The sequence below is a fragment of the Manis pentadactyla genome, chromosome 7 (genome assembly GCF_030020395.1).
Source record: "Manis pentadactyla isolate mManPen7 chromosome 7, mManPen7.hap1, whole genome shotgun sequence".
Taxonomy (NCBI): domain Eukaryota; kingdom Metazoa; phylum Chordata; class Mammalia; order Pholidota; family Manidae; genus Manis; species Manis pentadactyla.
The window spans coordinates 40,841,724-40,862,593 of NC_080025.1; the positions used below are offsets into that span (position 1 = coordinate 40,841,724).

General features: G+C 40.2%; 1 long non-coding RNA gene across 1 annotated transcript in view; it reads right to left on the minus strand.

The window, feature by feature from the left end:
* Positions 1 to 628: 628 nt before the first annotated feature.
* Positions 629 to 20,870, minus strand: part of LOC118924986 (uncharacterized) — a 42,755-nt gene continuing 22,513 nt past the window's right edge. Inside the window, exons 3-4 of the long non-coding RNA XR_008998752.1 lie at positions 2,554 to 2,832; positions 629 to 2,260 (exon numbers count right to left, since the gene is read on the minus strand). This is a non-coding gene — a long non-coding RNA (uncharacterized LOC118924986). The remainder of the gene's footprint in view (positions 2,261 to 2,553; positions 2,833 to 20,870) is intronic.

Here is a 20,870-nt window from a genome sequence, read left to right on the forward strand (position 1 = left end):
GGATGTTTGGTTGCCCTTGTCTAGCTTGGATTAATACTAAGTCTATAGGCACAGACCTGATCATCTACATTTGCCCTCTTACAGCACTAAACTATGTTTTCTACCTTTATCTTGCATCTACCTACCACTTCAGTATTTTATTTAAAAAAATAATAATAATAATATGGGGGAAATGTGGGATTCACATATAAATCAAGTATAAAAATCAAACGAATAATCATATCTGACTTGATTGTTTATAGTTCATGATGCGTGATCAAAACTGAAAGTTTCTGTGATGACTGCCCTTGCACTGTTCACCATGTAAGAACTTATTCACTATGTAAGACCTTGTTCACCATGTAAGAACTTGTTCGTTATGCTTCAGAAGACTGGAGACTGTTGAGAATTAGGCTTGGGGTTGATTAATGATTGAGTCCCCTATACAGAATCTTATTGTTGTTAACAACCATTTGATCAATAAATATGAGAGATGCCCTCTCAAAAGAAAAAAAAAAACAAAAAAACATTTATATTTGGAATTTTTTTGCCTGCATGGATTGATTTAGCATATGATAGTTAATAAACTATACCAGATTATCCATTGTTAGGGAGTGCTAAAAATCTGAAATATGATATTTAAAGAACTTCAAAGAAGCCAACTAAGTATATTATTTTAAAATATGAATTATTTTTAATTAACCATAAATGTAAAAGAAGAAATAGACATTATAATCAAAGAAAAAGACAGATTTGCAAAATAGCCAATAGAACTTCAAGAAATGTAAAATAGTCATTTAAATTGAAAATTCAGACACTCCAACAAAATCACCAGGCATGTCTGAAAACAAGATCAAATAACTGATAACCAAAATAATATCAGATAATGAAAATAAAGCCACAAGTAATTTAGACATTGAACTTATCAAATAAAGGCTTTACAGTAACCACGGCTAATTTCTTGTCAGTGTGGAGTGAGGGGCATTCCTCAAGGCAGCTACAAGTACTCCAGACAGGAGGAAGTGAAAGCTGTACCACAAGAAGCGGAAATGGGAGGTGGAGTGACCATCCCCCAACACAGTGATCAGCCTCCGTCGCATACTGACTGTGGACCGAGGCAGCAAGGCACGGAAGTGCTGCGTCACAGAATCATCAGTGTGGTCTCTAGTGATTCCATCCATGAGCTACATTAGGGCCCTGGGGAGGAAGGACACTGTGCTTCAGGACAGTGTCCAACATCCATCAAAGGGTCTTCTTCTGAAGCTCAGTTCAACATCAGATTACCATTGGCCCATCTTGGCACACAATCCCTCAGGAAGATACAGGATGAGAAGCACAACATGCCGTCCATTCCCTTCTGTGGTAATCCCTGCAGTAGTCCACAAATAGATTTTTGTCCCCAGGAGCAAAGAGATGAGAAACTCATTGGTTGATTTGGGTGAACCCTTGACTTGAAAGCCTCAGGATGCACAGGAGCCAAAATCTCTCGTAATATCTGCTAGGCATATCTCTAGGGTGTCTGCAAGGGAGATTGCAATGATAGGAGTCAGCGCACTCAGGGAAGGCCAAGTGTGTGACTCAGCATTTATAATTCTCCTAGCTCAGATGCACGTTTACAGCTGAGTGTCACAATGAGCAGTGCAGCTGGGGCTTGATGACATTCTTCTATCATGTCTCAGGGACTCAGATCTAGAAGCTTTACTGGAGGTCAAATTCTTATGCAGAATGGAGACAAATCTGTTAACGCTTATTTATGTTACTTCATAATATTCAACTATTCACTATCACTGGGCCACAACAAGGGAACAACTTTAACTCCAAACTAGATAATCAGTGAAAAACTCTGGAATTCAGTGAAACTCAAAACAATATGGACAGCAAAATTTAATATATACAACCCAACCTGAAGCTCAAATTTTAACTAAATTACAGATGTATAAATTCCATAAAAGTAGATACATAAGTTCCTCAGTCAGTAAATGGAAGACATTATTTTCCAAGAATTGAATTAGTAAAACCAACTAGGGAATAGGAGAATAGTTTAATGTTAGAAAATCAATGTATACAGTTTATTGAATAGGTCAGAGAAAAACAATGTATATCATATTCTCATATTCAATACCCATTCTTGAAAAAAAAAGTATAAAATTATCATGACAAATAATATAGATCTTTATATTAGAACACTGAATAGTAGAAAACACTATGTCTTTTTCAATAAAGTCAGGATCAGGTCAGAGATGGTCTTCATCTCCATTTTCTTATAATTATTGCAGAGTTTCTGGAATTCAATAAATTAGGAAACAGAAATATGAGTTGTAATTATTCCAAAAGAAACATACACAGAACCTTATTTGGTTCATATCCAACTGGCAATCACAAGAGAATGGAGTGAAAACAACACTTATAATAGAAATTAGTTAATTTACAAGATTAGCTATCTAAAAACAAACATCAATAGTTTTCCTTTCCTATGTATAGAAATATAAGACAAAATAACAACTCACAAAAATTGGGATAAAAATAAAGAATACTGTATTAATCAGAGAATAACTATTAGAAGAAAAATAGTACCTCAGTTGTTGAAGACAGAAAGTTTTCTCTCTCACATCACAATACAAATGACTTTTAACAGGCAGTTTTCCTCGTAACAGTATATGGTGACCAAAATTCCCTCCCTCCGGTAGCTTTGCCATCGTTTTGGCCTTAGTCTTCCATGGGGTCTTCTGCATCCATTCAGAGACAACAGGAGAACTGGAGATTATATTTTACTTGGATCCACTTTCTGCTGACCAGAAGCCAGACTCATAGTCCCACTTTACACTGATGGAACCTGGGAAAGGTCATCTTCCTCTGTGAACAGGAGGAGGAAAAATGTGGGCATTGGGGTTCTTTGCCACAACTCTTTAGTGAGAAGCTACAAAGTGTGTGGGCTACTTAGAAGAAAAATATGAAACGGGACTTAACACTGAAGAAAGCTTAAATAATGAGAAGCGTCTTGGATGAGAAGACCTAATATCAGAAAAATGTGTTTTTTCTTCCTTACTAATATAAAGTTTTAATGAAGTTCTGGCACAAATACCAGTGAAAAAATTATGTTTTGAAAATTTAAAAAACCCTAAAGTGCGTCTGCAAAAATGCATCAGAAAGATAAGCAGGCATATATGTAAAAAGCAAGAACAAGAAGGGCATAGTTCACCTTTCAGACAAAAAACACAGTTTAAGGATAAACATAATTAAACATGGTACAGTTCTCTAGGTATTTATAAGGCATGAGCAGAAGGATTAATGGAACCACATGGATAGCATGGAAACTGATATTAACCACTATATGATAACTATGGCATGACAGAAAAGGGTTATTTTTAAAAAATAATTATCTTATGACAATTGTTTGAAAAAGTTTATATGTTTTTCTCACCACATACACAAATACAAGGCCAGATACCATTAGTACATGTGAGCAACATACAAACTAAAAAGTCCAGATCCAATCCATCACCTGCTTTGGTAGGTCCATGGCCATGCCATTTTAATTTAATTTAATTTTTAAAAATTTTACTAAGGTATTATTGATATACACTCTTATGAAGATTTCACATGATAAAAGAATGTGGTTACTACATTTACTCATATTATCAAGTCCCCCACATACCCCATTACAGTCACTACCCCTTAGTGTAGTAAGATACCACAGATGGACTATTTGCCTTCTCTGTGCAACACTCTCTTCCCCATGACCCCTCACACCATGTGTACTAAACATAATACCCCTCAATCTCCTTCTCCAGCCCTCCCCACCCATCCCCCCCAACCCCTCCACTTTGTTGACTGCTAGTTCCTTCTTGGAGTCTGTGAGTCTGCCTCTGTTTTGTTCCTTCAGTTTTGTTTTGTTGTTATACTCCACAAATGAGCGAAATCATTTGGCACTTGTCTTTCTTCACCTGGCTTATTTCACTAAGCATAATATCCTCCAGCTCCATCCCTGTTGTTGCAAGTGGTAGGATTTGTTTCTTTCTTATGGCTGAATGGTATTCTATTGTGGATATATACCACATCTTCTTTATCCATTCATCTACTGATGGACACTTAATGTTGCTTCCATATCTTGGCTACTGTAAATAGTGCTACGATAAACATGGGGGTGCATATGTCTTTTTGAATTTGAGAACTTGTATTCTTTGCATAAATTCCAAGAAGTGGGATTTCTGGGTCAAATGGTATTTCTATTTTTAGTTTTTTGAGGAACCTCCATACTGCTTTCCACAATGGTTGAACTAGGTTACATTCCCACCAGCAGTGTAGGAGGGTTCCCCTTTCTCTGCATCCTCGCCAGCATTTGTTGTTCTTACTCTTTTTGATGCTGGCCATCCTTACTGGTGTGAGGTGATATCTCATTGTGGTTTTAATTTGCATTTCCCTGATGATTAGCGATGTGGAGCATCTTTTCATGTGTCTGTTGGCCATCTGAATTTCTTCTTTGAAAAACTGTTCATATCCTCCACCCATTTTTTAATCGGGTTATTTGCTTTTTGGATCTGGAGGCCTGTGAATTCTTTATATATTTTCTCAGAGAAAACGAGCATGTAGCCCAGGTTATTTAAGAAGATAATGCATTTTAGGGTCTGTAGGGATACAGTGATTTGACACATTTTGGCCACCACGAATGACAATTCAGAGCCCATTCCCAAAACCTGCAATAGCCAGTCTGGTCCCCTCTCTTCCTGTTGCATAAAATTTTTAAGAAACGTTTGAATTTTAGTTAAGGTACAGTTTCTGATTTCTGTGTTATGATCCTTGATTTTCCCCCATTACCTAATCTTACATATTGTTGCTGGAAAAATTTGTGGATGATATCCCTGTGAGCACCCTTTGTAGGCAGCCGCTCTTCTCCCCAAGGTGTGCCGACCCACCTCTCTGGCAGGGGGACTCGCCTCCGCTAGGGTGACCCACACAGGTTCTCTGGGAAAGCTCCTGGGCCTCTGCAGCACACTCCCAGACCCTGGCATGTTGCTGGGCTGCAGAACTTAGCAGGACACAGGAAGCTTCACTGCGGCTTCACACTCATCAAGGAGTTGGGATACCTGCTCAGGTTTTTAGCAGGCACGACCTAGATGTTCGGGATAGTTATATTTGTCCATTAACTTTTTTAGTAACATCACACCAAGAATTGGGCCTGTGATATACTATCAAATCAGGGGACAAAGAGTGATGGCAGGGAGTGAAGTGGTGGCACAGAGACTGTAGGCCTCTGATGCATGCCCCTTTCATGGTGCCACTGGTTTCCAACTGGAAGGCAATTTCACTCTTCTACGTTAGGACACATTAGGACAACCCACCAACTCAGTGGTCTCAGGCAGAGGTCTCCTGTTCTCCTGTCTAGGAGAATCTTTTCCTCACACCTTTAGTCCACAGCCTCTCCTTAGTGCGTGACAATAGCCTCATGATCCAATCCAGTCTTCTTAGCTCTCCTTGGCCTGGAGGCACAGTGGGCCCTCATGCATATTAATAGACAGTTAAGACCCTTACAGTTAGCGATGTAGTTGTGTCTGTAGGTCAGGTGGCCTTGATCTCAGCACTCTGGGGAGACCATTGGGTCATTATGGGAGCTGGGACATGTGGGTGGGATACTGCAGACAACATGACAGAGGTGATCTGAGAAAGCACAGCAGCAGGACAGACCCCAGCAAGTGGTTCTCCTTGTCCCAGTGGTGTTACCACCTGAATTAGTAAGCCAGGTGCAGCTAAAGGGTGTTCCCTGGGCTAATTGTGAGGACAATCATGCACTCAGGCCAGCTATGCCAACTGTTCTATATTAATCTCAGCCCATTGAGAGTACTGCTATCAGCTATGCATGGGGGCAGCACCTGAGCCCAAGTGAGCTTCCCAGATGTCTCCCCTTTCCATACCAACGTTACAACTGGACGAAGTCTTGTGGTTCGTATTATGATGGCAAGATGCCCTTTAGCAACAACCATCAAGAAACTGAAAACAAGAGCGTTATTATTTACGAGACCCAGAAACTACACTGCATACCTGGGTCCACACAGCAAAGTCACAGGTAGAAAGAGAGAGCACATAGGCCTGGGTTACTGATTCTCTTAGGGTTGAGAGTGGGGACATAGGGTTTTGTGGACTTGCTCTTTATTGGTGAATTCAAAACATAAGAGCAGGAGTTTGAACCTCAAGTAAGGAAAAAAAAAAGCCTTCCAAATGGTCAGTTATTGAAACCAACCAAGATTTTTAAAACAAAGGAGTCTTAGTTCTAGGAGGTGGCCTGGTTCTTTATCTACACTTGTATTTCCATTTTCACTTCTCTCAAGATATTTTTTTCTCTTTTGGTTTCTTTGTTGACCTACTGGTTGTTCAGGAACATGTTGTTTAATCTCTACATACTTGTGAATTTTCCAGTTTTCTTCTTGTGACTGATTTCTAGTTTCAACCACTGCGGTAGGAAAGTTGTTTTATATGTAAATGTACTTTAATTTGTTAAGACTTGTTTTGTGGCCAAACATATGATCTATTCTGAGAATGTTCCATGTGCATTGAGAATAATGGGTATTTTGTTGTCTTTGGATGGAATGTTCTATATATATCTGTTAAGTCCATGTGGTATAATGTGCTGTTTAAGGCAAATCCTTCCTTATTGACATTCTGTCTGGATGGTCCACCCACTGATGTAAGTGGGGGTATTAAAGTCCCCTACTATTACTGCACTGCTGTGCATTTCTCCTTTTATGTCTATTATTATTTGCTTTGTATATTTAGGTGCTCCTATTTTGGGTGCATAAATATTTACAAATGTTATATCCTCTTGTTGGATTGACCCCTTTATCATTATGCAATGGCTTTTCTGGAAAACTCTCTCTTCTTCAATTGTGGATGATGATTGTTCCAGGCAGAGTATTCTTGATTAGGATTTTTCTTTTTTTTTTCAGCACTGTGAATATATCGTGCCACTTGCCTTTGGCCTACAAAGTTACTGCTGAATAATGTGCTGATAGTCTTAGGGGGCTTCTTTTGTATGTAATAGTTTGTTGCTCCTTTTAAGATTCACTCCTTATCTTTAACTTTTGACACTTTAATTATGATGTACCTTGGTGTGAGTCTCTTTGGGTTCAGCTATTTGAGAACTCTCTCAGCTTCCTGGACCTGCATGCCTGCGAGGGGAGTTTTTGGCCATTATATCTTCAAATAAGCTTTCTACACCTTTCTCTTTCTCTTCTTCTGGGACTCCCATAATGCAAATATTAACCCCCTACATGTTGTCGCATAAATTCCTTAAGCTATCTTCACTGTTTTTCATTCTTTTTTCTTTTTGCTATTCTAGATTAAGTTCCTCTACCCTGTCCTTTAGTTCACTTATACTTTCTTCTGCTTCATCTGCTCTGCTGTTGAACCCCTCTAGTGTATTTTTCGGTTCAGGTTTTGTACTTTTCACCCTGTGACTTCTGTTTGGTGCTTTTCCTACTGTGCTCATCCATTCTTCTCCCAAGTCTCATGAACATCTTTATGACCATTACTTTGAATTTTTTATCAGAAAAATTACTTATTTCCATTTCATTAAAGTGTTTTTCTTACAGTTTATATTGTTCTTTCTTTGGAACATATTCTCTCTTTCTTCAAGTGGCTTGACTCTCCGTGTTAGTTTCTATGCTGCATTAGATGAAAGCCACTTTAAGTGTAAACATAAGGTTAGGATAACAGTTAAAGTTTTGTAAAGATATACTATACAAATAATTTTTTTAAAAAAAGCTGGAAAGTGGGAATGGCTATACAAAATCAGACAAAGCAGACTTCTGAGCAAGGACTGTGAACAGTGATAAAGAGAGATATTACAGAATGATAAATACTTAATTCACCAAGAATATATAACAATCCCAAAAATGAATTCTCCTAAAAACAGCTCTTCCAAATATGTGATTAACATAGATGCAAAATTTCTAGAGAAAATAGTAACAATTCAAATTTAGCAGTATATAAAACAGATAACATATCTTGAACAAGTGAAGTTTATCCCAGGAATGCAAGCCTAGTTTAAAATTCAAAAATCAATTAATACAACTTGTCATATCAGGAGACTGATGAAGAAAGAATTACGTGATTATTTCATCACATGCAGGACAGATACCTGACAAAATTAATTAATGGTAAATGATGATGCTAAAACTCTCAGTTAACTAGGATAAAAAGGGAACCTGATAATGGGCATCGACAAATACTGAATGTTTCTCCTTAAGATCGGGAACAGATAGCAATGTCCACTCTCAATACTCTTATTTAACACTGTACTGAAAGCTCTAGTCAAAGCAAGAAAAATAAATAGAAGGCATACTGGCAACTGGAAAGGAAGAACTAAAACTGTTTCTATTTACAGATTACATGAATGTCTCTGAAGGCAATCTGGAGAACCCACAAAAAATAAAAACGCTCCTAGAATTAATAAATGATTTAGCAAGGTTGTAGCATCAATACGCAAACATCAACAGCATTTATAGATATTTGTGTATTACTTACCTACTGCTGTGTGACAAATTATCCAAAATATTGTATCTTAAAATAACAAACTTTCATTATCTCTCAGTTTTTATAGGCTAAAAGGTGCAGCATAGTTTATTGGCTCTGGCTCAGGGCTTCTTGTGAGGTCACAGTCAAGATGTTGCCTTCATGGGGACTGGAGGGTCCGCTTCTAGACTCAGTCACATGGTTTTGGCAGGAGGTCCCGGTTCCTCTTTGGCCACTGGCCAGAGGCTCTAGTTCCTCAGTTCCTCATGGCATAGCATCTGGTTTATCCTAGAGTGAGTGACATGAGGGAGAAGGAGAGACACAGAGAGAACTCCGTATTACTTTTTATGGTCTGCTCTCTGCAGTTACATGTTCTCATTTTCACTTTCTTCTGCTCACTAGAAATGAATCACTAAGTGCAGCTCACATTCGAAGGGAGAGAAATTAGTCTCCAGTTCTTGAAGTGATGAATGTCAGAGAATTTGTGGGGATATTTTAAAGCCACCATAACTGACAATGAACAACTGGAAATTGATATTTTTAAAAAGCATCATTTAAAATAGCAACAGAAATGCTTAAATACTAAGTAGCAAATATAACAAAACCTGTGCAGGAGCTGTATGTTAAATAGTATAAAACACTGATGAAATAAACCAAAGAAGACTGACCTAAATAAATGGAGAGATGTGCCATGGTTATAGCTTGGAAGAATCAATGTTTTTCTGATGTCAGTTCTCAAACTCACCTATTGACTCAACTCCACCATAGTCAAAATCATAACAGGAATTTTTTGTTGCTATTGACAGGCTGGTTCTGAAATTTATTTGGCATGGCAAAGGAACCAAATAGGCAAAATAATTTTGAAAAAGAACACAGTTTGAAAAATGAAACCGATCTGGGGGATTACTATAAACTACAATAACCAAGACAGGGTACTATTGACAAAAGGGGATACACACACATCAATGGGACAGAGTCAATCAGCTTGGCAAAAGTACAAAGACAATTTAATGGAAAAATGATATTCTTTACAATAAGTTAAACTAGAACAATCCATAGACAAAAAGAAATGAACTTCAACCTTATTTAAAAATTAACTCAAAATAGATCATAGAATCAAACTAAAACGGTTGGATGAACAAACTTTTTTATCATTACAATAGAATACTATTCACCAAAGAAACAAAAGACAAAAGGAACAAACCATTGCTACACACAACACATATACAAAGCTCAAATAGTTTCTGGAAAGTACAAGAAGTCAGACTTACAAGGCTGCAGAGCAGGATTTCATTTATATGACATTTGAGTGAACTTAAGATCATAGGAACAGAAAATAGATTGGTGGGTTGCCAGGAGCTGAGCTTGAGGTCACTTACAAAGGTGCAGTATGAAGGAAGTTTTTGGGATAATGCAACTATTTCTGTATCTTGACTTTGATAGTGATCACATGACCATGCTTTTGTGCAAACTCATAGAAATGTACACTAGAAATAGTGACTTTATTGTGTATAAATTTTAAAAAGTGAATACTAAATAAAACAAAGGAAACACATTCTTAAAAATACAAAGAGGTACACACAAAAGAAATTCCCTTTGCTTCTCTGGATGCAATCATCTCTTTATAAGATGCCTCCAGCTGCCTGGGTCCATGCTCACTGATTAGATAGTTTCCAAAACTCTGGAACTGGCCTGTACCTAATCTTTTGCTTTGAAAGATAATAAATAAATTTGCTTAAGAATTTGAAATCATGAAAAGAAAAATCTGTTTGTTGAAAGGTAATACTTTGGGGGAATGTGCTAGAGAGAATAGTTTCACCAAGCATGCATGGGGACAGGGAGATGGGGCAAAAGGCAGGGGAGTTACTGTGAAGGAAGGCAGGTAACTAGGCTTGACAGGGCATGTGGAAGGCCTGTGAACACTACGATGCTGGTTGGGCGATACTTCAGATATGATCTAGTAGTCACTGAGTTGGGTAATTAGAGATGGATGGACTTTCTGTTATGACTGATGGGGGCATTTTTCCTTCCAAAGCAAATCTCTAAACTGGGGGAAAGGGTTGGCAGGACTAGGGGGTCATACCATCCACCAGACTATTGTTGAGAATCCAGGGCCCTGAGTACCCAGGACACCAATTCCAGGGTATGGACAGGTCTATCACAGGCGTTTCCCTCAATCTACCCACCAGGGCTGGCTGAGGGTGGCCATGAATGCAGCAGGCACAGAGCTTGGAACTGCAGACCTGTGTCCCCACAATGACCGCAAGGCCTGTTTATGAGTTTGGGCCAGGGGCCAGGGGCCAGGGAAGATGAGGACAGGCCATGGACCAGGGCATATGCTTCTGCCTCTGCTGCTGAGTCCCATGGAGTCCCAGATTCCTGAGGAATCCTCAGATTCTAAATTCTATCCTGGCCTTCAGGTAATTGTGGAGGCACACCTCTCCACACAGGAGACTGGAACATATCTTATTAAATAGTTAGCTTGATTTATCACTTCAAAACATTTAGAGACATGCTATGTGGCCTCCCTTTGCACTTCTGCCCTAGGCCTGGTTATACGCGATCCAAGTCCTAAGGTACGTTACATGTTACTCCCTTAGACGGTCCGCTGTAATGATCATACTGAGCAGCAACCAGGTCTGATGGACCCTGTCCTCACAGTGAGGCTCTCTAGTGAAATTGGACCCTGCTTAATACAAAAACCAGTTTACTGGACCTTACTGGCCCTGCTCACCTTTAGCAGAAAAGGGTGGAAGGCATTTAAAAAATACTTTTTTATTTTCCTGCTTATAAAAATAATTGTAGTCAATTATAGTCAATTTTGAATTTTAGGAATGTATATATAGGGAAATGGGTTAAACTGGCCCATAAATTCACAACCCAGATAATGTGAAAGTTTAGACATTTCTTCTGGGGACTATTTTTATGTACATATACATATGTGTACACAAAGCATAAACACACTGGCCACCTCCTCTTCAATTAAATTTTACTATATGTCAAATCTGTTATGGAGTTTTACATTCAAATGTCTTTATTTCAAAATAAAAATTTCCTTATGTCATTATTTGTATTTAAAAATGACCTTTGATGTAGCTGCTTAAAATGTATTAATGAATAATAATATATTTTGTATGGTAGGATATTTGATGCAAATTATTCATTATTATAAATACACTGTAATGAAGACCTTGATTCACGGACGTTGCCAACTCCTTAATATCAGGATTTAAATGTGAAGGCTTTTCTCATCTACCAACTTTAGACGGGAGGAATCCCGAGCCTGCTCTGTACCACAGCAAACATCACGTCACAGCTTCCCTGCTTAGTTTTACTTCACCTGAACCAAGAAGGTGAAGCATCCATGCACTGATTTCATGTGGACTTACTTGAAAAGCTATCTGCCTGGAAAAGAAGGTTGCCCAGGGCTGAGACTTCTTTGCCCAGGTGGGCATGAGTTTGGCAGTCCCATCTTTGGTAATGGACAGTTCTAGTATGGTGGCAAAAAAATTATCTCACCAAAATATAAGTAACATTCAAACACACACAAAAATTCTAAACTTAAGCCATGGGGCAATATATTTACCAGTAATATCATATGATAATGTGTAAAATATGTATTCTTTCAAACAAGGGAAAACTGAAAAATATGAGTGGCTATTTTCTTGAGGCAGAAGGATCATAAGATATTAAAATACTCTAACAATATTCCTTGTAATAAGTACAATATACATTATTGTGATGTACTGTTAATTGTTGGTAAATTAATTTTCTTTCTTAATACATGTTAAGAAAAATATATACCTTCTTTTTCTCTGTTGCAACTGCCAGTTGGAGGCACGGAGTAGCCTCTTAGTTTAAAGGAAACCACATATTAACTTTTAATGCTACAAGGTTTACACTAACAACACAGGCCTACCTTATCTCCATGCTCTGGTTCAAGCAGCTGTGTACACAGAATCATTCAGCCACTGTCAATAGTAGGGCAATTAGGTCATTGCAGCTTCTAATTCTGTCCCTTTCCTGCTGTCAGACCTTTGCTGTCCTCAAAATATTTGCAGTAGACCTTGAAATCTACCTTCTTTTACTTAATTACTGAAACCCAAGATGCCTGAAGTTGTCAGTAATCAAGAAAAGAAATTCCAGCTGCTGTCTGCAAGATCTTAATTCATGTTTGATGACTCACTCAAAAAATGTGTCACATTCCCAGCGATCCATCAGACATACATTAAAATGAACAGCACAGTTATTTTGGGATCTCTCTGAGTTACCTCTCTGAGCCTGTCTGACCTGTTTGCTGCGGGAAGCCATACGGGACACCAAACGCATGAAGCAGTGGACTAAGAGTCAAGGAGAAGGCCTGATTCATGGTCCACAAAGAGGAAGCTGCGAGATCTTGGTGAATAACCTCACCTCACCTCACTCTGGCCTCAGTACTTTCATCTAGAAATAAGCTGATTGTACTAGATAGCCTCCAAGAGTAGTCTTTTTAGATTGGCTAGCTTTTTGTAAAGAATGGTGCAGTCCTCAGCTTGTCACCATCGTCACCTCAGTCGGCTGTCACAGGTGAGCACCCCAGTTATGAGGCAGGCCAGAGGAAGGGGGCAACAGGCTGGGAATGGGCCTGCCTCAAAAACAGCCTGCAGCACAGGTCCCAGCACACCGGAATAGCTGTGTCCCTAAGCGCAGAGGAAAGGGCGCGCTCGCTGTCCGGAACCCTACCTAAAGGAATCTTTGTGTTTCTTTTGAATTAAAGATGGAAGAAAGAAGGCACAAAGGTGAACCCAGAAGAAATTTACTCAAGAATACATTTCTAAAGAACACTTGCAGTTTAAAAAAGAAGAAAGAAAAGGGATTTATTTGTCCTACTAGATATTGACATAGTATCAGAACACTGCACTACCGGCACAGGAAGAATTGAAAACAGGTCTGGGAAATGGAAGCTGTGTGAATAGGAACTTAATATACCATGAATCAAACAGATTAAAAAAATGGATTGTTTCATAGATTCCACTGGGAAAACTGGCTCCCTGTATGGAGAAAAACAAAACTGAGTAATTCCTCAACAACATTCGAGGAGGTGGATTCCACATGAATTGAGACCTAAGTGGTAAAGTTAAAATTACAAAACCAATAGAAAAAAATATGGAAGAATATCTTTTCAACTGAGGACAGGAAAATCTTCTTGAAAAAAATTTTAAGAGGATAAAGCCAAAGGGAAAAATAGTGGTGATGTTTTGACACAGATTAAGGATTTCTGTTCAATGAAGGGTAATTACTGGTAATTGAAAGACGATCGCATGAGAAAAGGTATTGACGATACCTACGTGTGACGTGCAACTTCTGGTCTCTGATCCAACATATAAAGATGTTGGAAATCATAACTACTCTCTTCAGAAGAAGAAAAACTGCAGAAGAAACTAAGAATCAACAACTTTTCTTAGATCGCTCAGAGAACTGAGGTCGCAGTGCAAACGAGTATCCCCCAAACTGAAGAGACAGCCAGGCAGACACAGAGACTCACAGCTCATGGGGGACAGACGCTGCTGCCACAGCCAGCAACTGGTAGCCCAGAGCTTGAGCATGGGGCAGCCTGACAGGTAAGAACTCCTGGGGACCCAGCCTTACTTTACCTCCAGAAGCCCCACCAGGTTCTCACAGTGAAGACCGGAGAAAAATCCCTGTCATGCTTCTGGTAGGGGCAAGGGAAAAATTACCATTGTAAAACACAGTCAGAACATTCTGTTCTTTTTAACAAAGCACACCTCAAGGAAAACTTTTTTAGAGAGCCACAACTTGGATTCTATCAGAGCCTAAGCAATGTGCAGGGAAGGAAAAACCCAACTCCATCTCCTTCTCGCTTTCCTGTCTCACCTAAGGTTTCACAGGTAGGAAGGGGAAGGGAAGCTGAGAAGCGTTGGTGAAGGTCACAGCCCAGGAGCACAGGTTCACTGAAAGACCGAGACCAAACAATAGTATTACAGAGTGCTTCTCCTCCCCTCCACCACGCTGCCACATCAATAGGACTTCTGTGTAATGACAGCGGATTAAAACTGAAACCACCACACAGGGCTCTGACTCTACTTCAGGAGGAGCATCTAGCTAGGAAAAACCAAAGACAACAGAGGAGATAAAAACAAAAGCACTAGAGGAAATTTTACCTCTGATCTCTACAGCTACAGCAAACATTAAATACAGACTAACTCCTTTCCCAGAAAATACAAAACCTCACACTACAGACCTATCTACCCAGCTTTTTCATGTCCGGCTTTCAACAAAACATTACACACCATGCCAAAAGGCAAGAAACACAGTCTAATGTTACCAGAGATGGGTTCTAGGTTTCATCACAAGAAAGAATTCAAGGACAGACACAAAAGTGGTTGAGTTTTAGGAGTTTATTGGAGAACAGGAGTTTAAAGAAAAGAGAATTACACATTGAGAGTTGAGCAGAGGCAGACACGTGAGTTTTCCTGAGGACAAAATAAGGAGCTTTTTTATGTAAAGGAAGACAATATTTACTAAGTGGGAATAGATTTCCAAGGGAACAGGTGGAGTCTTCTTGGAGTTTGGGCTTACTCCACACTCACTCTGGGCAGAGGAGTTTTTGACTGTTTGGTTCTCCCTGGAAGTGTCATAGCACAGAGGCGTGACCTTCACTATGTTAATGGTGGAGGGGTGTGATTTTTCTAAGTTAAAGAGTGCGTGATGTACTTGGGGGTGACGTTTGGGTCAATATCTCCATGTTGGAACCAGCTGGTGTCAGCTGGACTGTTCCCTCCATTCTCACTCTCCCCCACCCTGACAGAATAGCTTACATGGAATGTGTAGAATGTAAACCACCAGCCAGGGTCCCTGCTCCTCTCCCTGCTTATATCTGGCTGTCTACCTACCCTATCTCAAAGAGACAAAGCAAACATCAGAACCAGATTCAGATATGGCAGGGATTTTAGAATTATCAGACTGAGAATTTAAAATGACTGATTAATATGCTAAGAGCTCTAGTGGAAAAAAAAGGTCTGCACGTGAGAATAGGTGAGTAATATAAGGAGAGAGATGGAAACTTTCAGGAAGAATCAGAAGGAAATTTTGGAGTCAAAAACACTGTAGCAGAAATGAAGAATGCTGTTGCCGGGCTCCTCAGGAGACTGGACATGTCTGGGGAAAATCAGTGCAACAGAAACTTCCAAAGCTCAAAATCAGAGGAAAAATATACCCAGAATATTCCAGAACTGTGGGACAAAAGGTGTAAATGTGACATACAACAGCTATCCAGAATACAAAAGAAAATCCTGCCAATCAGTAAAAGCAACAGTAATAAAACATTAATCTTTATTTTTAAGAAACCAATACATTCCAGGAACTAGAAATGGATGAGGAGGAAAACAAAGTCGACCAAGCAGATGGAAAGAGTCTCAAACTCATCAGTGATCATTAAAATAGAAACTAAAAAAAAATTAGGTATCATTTAATGCTTCCTAGATTGGCAAATATTAAAAAGCTTTGAAATGCCACATGTTGGCAGAGATGGGGGATTTAGGAATTTCATGTATAAGTGAATGGAGGGGTAAGCTGGGCAACCAACCATTGGGGAGTCCTCTGTTAAGTCAGATGAAGAATATGTATATTCCCTATTTTACTCTTCTATGTATACATTTCAAAGAAGTTACTGCAAAAGGGTACAAGACAAATGTAGGTGGATGTTCACTGCAGCATCACTGTGATGAGAAGTAAGGAGTCACCCTGGGTGACATCACCAAAAAGCGGATAGGAAAGCTGTCCCTGTGCCATAGAGAATGGAGCGTGAAACACGATGACATACAACAATACTGCTTACCTAGATAAAGAATCATGAACTACTCCCCTGCTACCAAATGCACATTTTTAAGAACATATCGAACAAAATGTACATAGTAAACACATTAGAAAGGTTGACTGTGGGTAAAGTGGGAGCTGGAAGTGGAGAATGGATATGAAAGAAAAATTTTAAACAAAACAAAAGGGGACTTTGAAGGGGCAATCATGACAATGTGGACTAAGGCTAACTCACCCATTTGCACCCCTATTAACGGGGAAAAAGCTAACAAAAAGTTCATAAATGAGGCCAATAAATGTAGAGAAAGCCTGTACAAATTACTGGGGCCCTATGCTAGAGGTGTATCAATTCACTTCCCTTCCCATTTCTTTTATGGGCCAAACTTACAGTGACCATATTGAGAAAAGGAAAAGATTAAAAGTCTCTTAAAAGTCAGCTATGGAAGTAACTCAATGCAGTGTTGTCTAAACTCCAAACACGTATTTCCAAGAACCTACTGCATGTTGCCACATGGATGTCCTGAAGGAACTTCAAGTTTAATGCTCCCCAAATCAAACACCCTCAGCTGTCCTGAGAGCGGCTCTCTCTGGGCACTGGCCCGCCACCCTCACTCCTTCCTAACTCTTCCTTTCCCACCAAAGATCTACCTTCTGGAGGCCCCTGAAATCCACTGCTTTCCTCTGTGCCCACTGCTGCTCGCTGAATTAGCCCTGAGACTCTTCTCTGGATAACTCGAAGGGCATCCGCAATGGGCAGCCTCAGCACACTTAATAAAACAGATCTGCTTCTGTCTTCCCTTGTTAAAAAGCCCTCAGTGGGACTCCATTGCCTGTGGATTTCTCAGCGTATCTGTAACATGTAAGAAAGACTCTTCTATACAATTCATTCTACCTCCATCACACCCATCATAGAGCCTGCACACTCCAGCCAATGGGCTGAGGGGCTGGGGGGATTCTCTGAAAGCCGGATGCTGTTTCTTGTCCCCGTGCCTTCGGTCCACATGGTGTCAGTCAGAGTGGGCTGGGGTGCTAGCTTCTGCTGTGGTCAGGAATTGTGGTGGCTTGTGAAAACAGAGGTTTATTTCCCACTCATGCCGCATGTCCCTTAGGGGCCAGCTGCTGCTCCTATCCACATTGCCTTCCCTCGGGACTGCAGGCTGATGGGTGCCCCTCTGGGTCCTTTCTAGTCAGAGAAAACAGGAAGCATGGCAGACCAGAGGCCGGCTACCAAAGCTTCCCCATGAGCGCCGTGGGCCATTTCTGCTCACACTCCACGTAGCCACGTCTACCAATGAGATGGGGTGGCAAATATTTGAGATGGATCCTCACAGCCTGTCACACCTCGGCGATCTCCTTCTCGCCGGTTTCCTGCCCGGCACTCCCTAGGCATTCTTCACATTTCTTAACCTTTACTTCCTCTGCTGTTGTACTGCCAACTTTGCAGGCAGAGTTGTTTCATTGCTCTGTGTTCCTGGAGCACGGGGACAAGCCGCACTAACACTTGTGCAGTAAATTGTATAATAATAAACAATTAGTTGTATAGTAAGTGTATAGTAATTGTGTATTTCCATGTTTTCTTCCCCATTAAATGTTGAGCTCTGCAGGAGTAAGGGTGCAGTCTTCACCATGTTGCCTTCTGTGCATGTGCATGTTTTTATGTGCTGTGAGCCTGGTACTTGGTGTCCAGTGGCTTGGTATTTGATTGTAGAATTCATATTTATTGAGTACATAATTGACCCAAGGCCTTTAGCTGCTGTGCTCTGAAATTCATTGTTGAGTTTACATGGAAGCATACCTCCTGTGTACCACTTCCAGCCCATGACATAGTGCAGCAAGGATTCTAAGGCAGGCTGGCTCCTGAGGGATGCAGGACCCCTCTACTAGCCAGTAGCCTTATAAAGCCCTCTTTCCCTTGCTCTTTCACTGGGAGTGAGACTTGCATCATAGTCTGCCCGCAGTCCCAGCTGCCCTGACCCTTCCCTAATTTCTCTCACAGGTGTTTCTCCATAATTCCATTTATTGCATATTTAATCCCTTTCTCGCACCTGCTTCCTAGAGGATCTGGACAAACACAATGAAGTTCCATTATTATAATCAACACGGCAGAATATTAAAATGTCACTGGAGTTTAAAAGACAGTTGTAACTGGTAAGAAAGTCAAGAGATTACTTCACGGCAGAGGTAGATTTGAATCAGGCTTTGTAACTTGGGTTTGTGTGTTGGTGGGAGGTATGTTGGGAGGAGGACAAGAAGTGCGGGAATCGTCTAGACTGATGTCTTCATCCATGCATAATGTGGCAATTTTACTTTTTAAATCTTGCCTCAGATTTGTTTTTACTACTGGAGAAAGACTCTTCTTGTACACAGCTTTTCTTTATTTTCCCCTGAATTATTTCTTCTGTTCCTTTTGTCCAGCTTTCTCCTTTGGGAAGACTGTTCATTTGCATATGTATGAATGTTATTTTCCTTCTGATATCTTTCTCTGTTATCATTTCATTCTTTCACTCTATATTCTGGGATCACTTCTCACATTTCTTCTCTATATCAACATCTGACCGATTGCTATATCAAATTTGCTATTCTCTCTCTCCAACAAACATTCAAATTTGGTTCTTGTGATTCTGATATCTGTGCAATCTCTTCTTATCTCAGTTCAAATTTGTCTTTCTTAAGAGTATAGAACAAATATAATTTAAAACATTCTTCTGTTTCCTACAGCAAACCTATTTGAGGGAGTTTTCCCTCCAAGTTCTGAAGATGTTCTCCTTCTCTCTCTGAGCATTATTCTGCCCCTGCCTTCCCACTAATTGCGGTCTACAGCTCGGGTGTGGGGCTGAATGCTGACAGGAGTCAGTGAGCGTTCCTGGGATGGAGCCCCTCTTGTTTACAGACATTAGTGCATCAAGCTAAAGAAGCCATTTGGGAGCAAACGTGAGAAGCAGATGAGGAAATTGCTCACTCATACATGGATGAAGATGGAGGAGTATCTGATTGTGAGCCCATGGGACAGAAACCAGATGAAAGAGTAGCAAGGAGTGGGAGGTGGGGCCTGGACAGCTCCTGAGCCAAGGTTTGTCAATAGTGACTTTCCATACAGGGCAGGCAGCCCTGGCATGGGCAGCAAGGACACTATTAGGAATACCAGGCTGGTCTAGACCTGCTTGTTGATTATTTATGTTTATTTGTACTAGAATGGAGAGAAACTCTTCCAGACCCCTTTTTAAAACAGGCACCATACAGGGAGTCTCTTTAGCTCCCTTACAGACCACTCAGGTGTGGCTGAGGCCCTGACAAGTATTAATCAAATGTCAAAGGCTCCTTTAAGGCATGCAGACAGGTCCACTCAGGCCTAAGCAGAGAAAAGACGGAGCTCACTGCAGTTGGACTGTGGTTCAGAGAGACAAGGCAGGGAACACATTATCCAGGCTATAGCCAGGTTGGATAACGAGAGCCTAACTTCTGCACACTCCTACCTCCCGCCTCCATGTGAACAAAGGCAAAGGTGAGCTTTACAGGATTTTCCGGGATCCTTTCCCCACTCACCTCCCACCCCCACCTTCTACCTCCTGTTAGTTGAGCTCCAGTGATCTACACCCTGGCTTCTCTTTAGACCCACTGCTTAGTTCTCAGATTGCCTCAGCTCTTTCTGTTTTAAGGGTGCTCCACAAATTTTGTTTTTTAAAACGTTTGCTGCATGTATATTTACGGCAGGGTTTTATAACACTAAGCCCCAGGGGCTGATGCTGAGACACAGGCAGGAACTGAGGCCGGGACCAGTGGTGAGTCAGGCCCCATGTCCAGGTTACATGGCTTTGACTCAGGAGCAAAGTACGCGTTGTCCATTATTTATGTTCTAAAATCTGATCCAATTGGTGATTTATTTAGTAAAATGACCTCCAATTTTTTGTATATGTTGACTATTATCCTTAATTTCTAATAACTGGTGCAGGGCTTCTCCTATTTGTTTCCATGGGTATATTGGTTGAAATTGGTTGCCATCTTTTCCTTTTGTTTCCTAGAGTTTTTTTTTAAATGATAACTGAGAGAAAAATCTACTGTTCTCAATTTTTTTAAAATGTATTTTCAAAGAACCCTCAGGCCTTCCTACAATAATATTACAGATTGTTGAGGCTAGGGCTGAATCCTGAACAACTGATGTGCGGTAGAGAGACTTCTGCTCATTACAAAGACTAATTCTAACCTTTGTTGTAACACTTGGTTTTTTTCAGGTGAAGAGTAAAAGGAATGGATAAACGGCCTAAATTACATCTTTCAGTTTTTCTGTTAGACTGGCTGTCAAAGCAACAAAAAATTAGAGAGAGTAGTTGAATGTTATGTAATACTTTCTTTTTATTAACCCTCAAGAGGAAAATCTCCATAATCTAGTCTAGTGGTCTTCAAAGGGCATTCCAGGGAAATTAGGGGGTGGGGCTGGGGGATGTCCTCTGAAATCTCTTTGGAAGTCCACATGTAAACATAGTTTTCAAAATAGTACTAAGATGTTGTCTGTCTTTTTCACTCTCATATTCTCCTGAGTATGATGGAGTTTTTCAGTTTTCAACAGATTAATG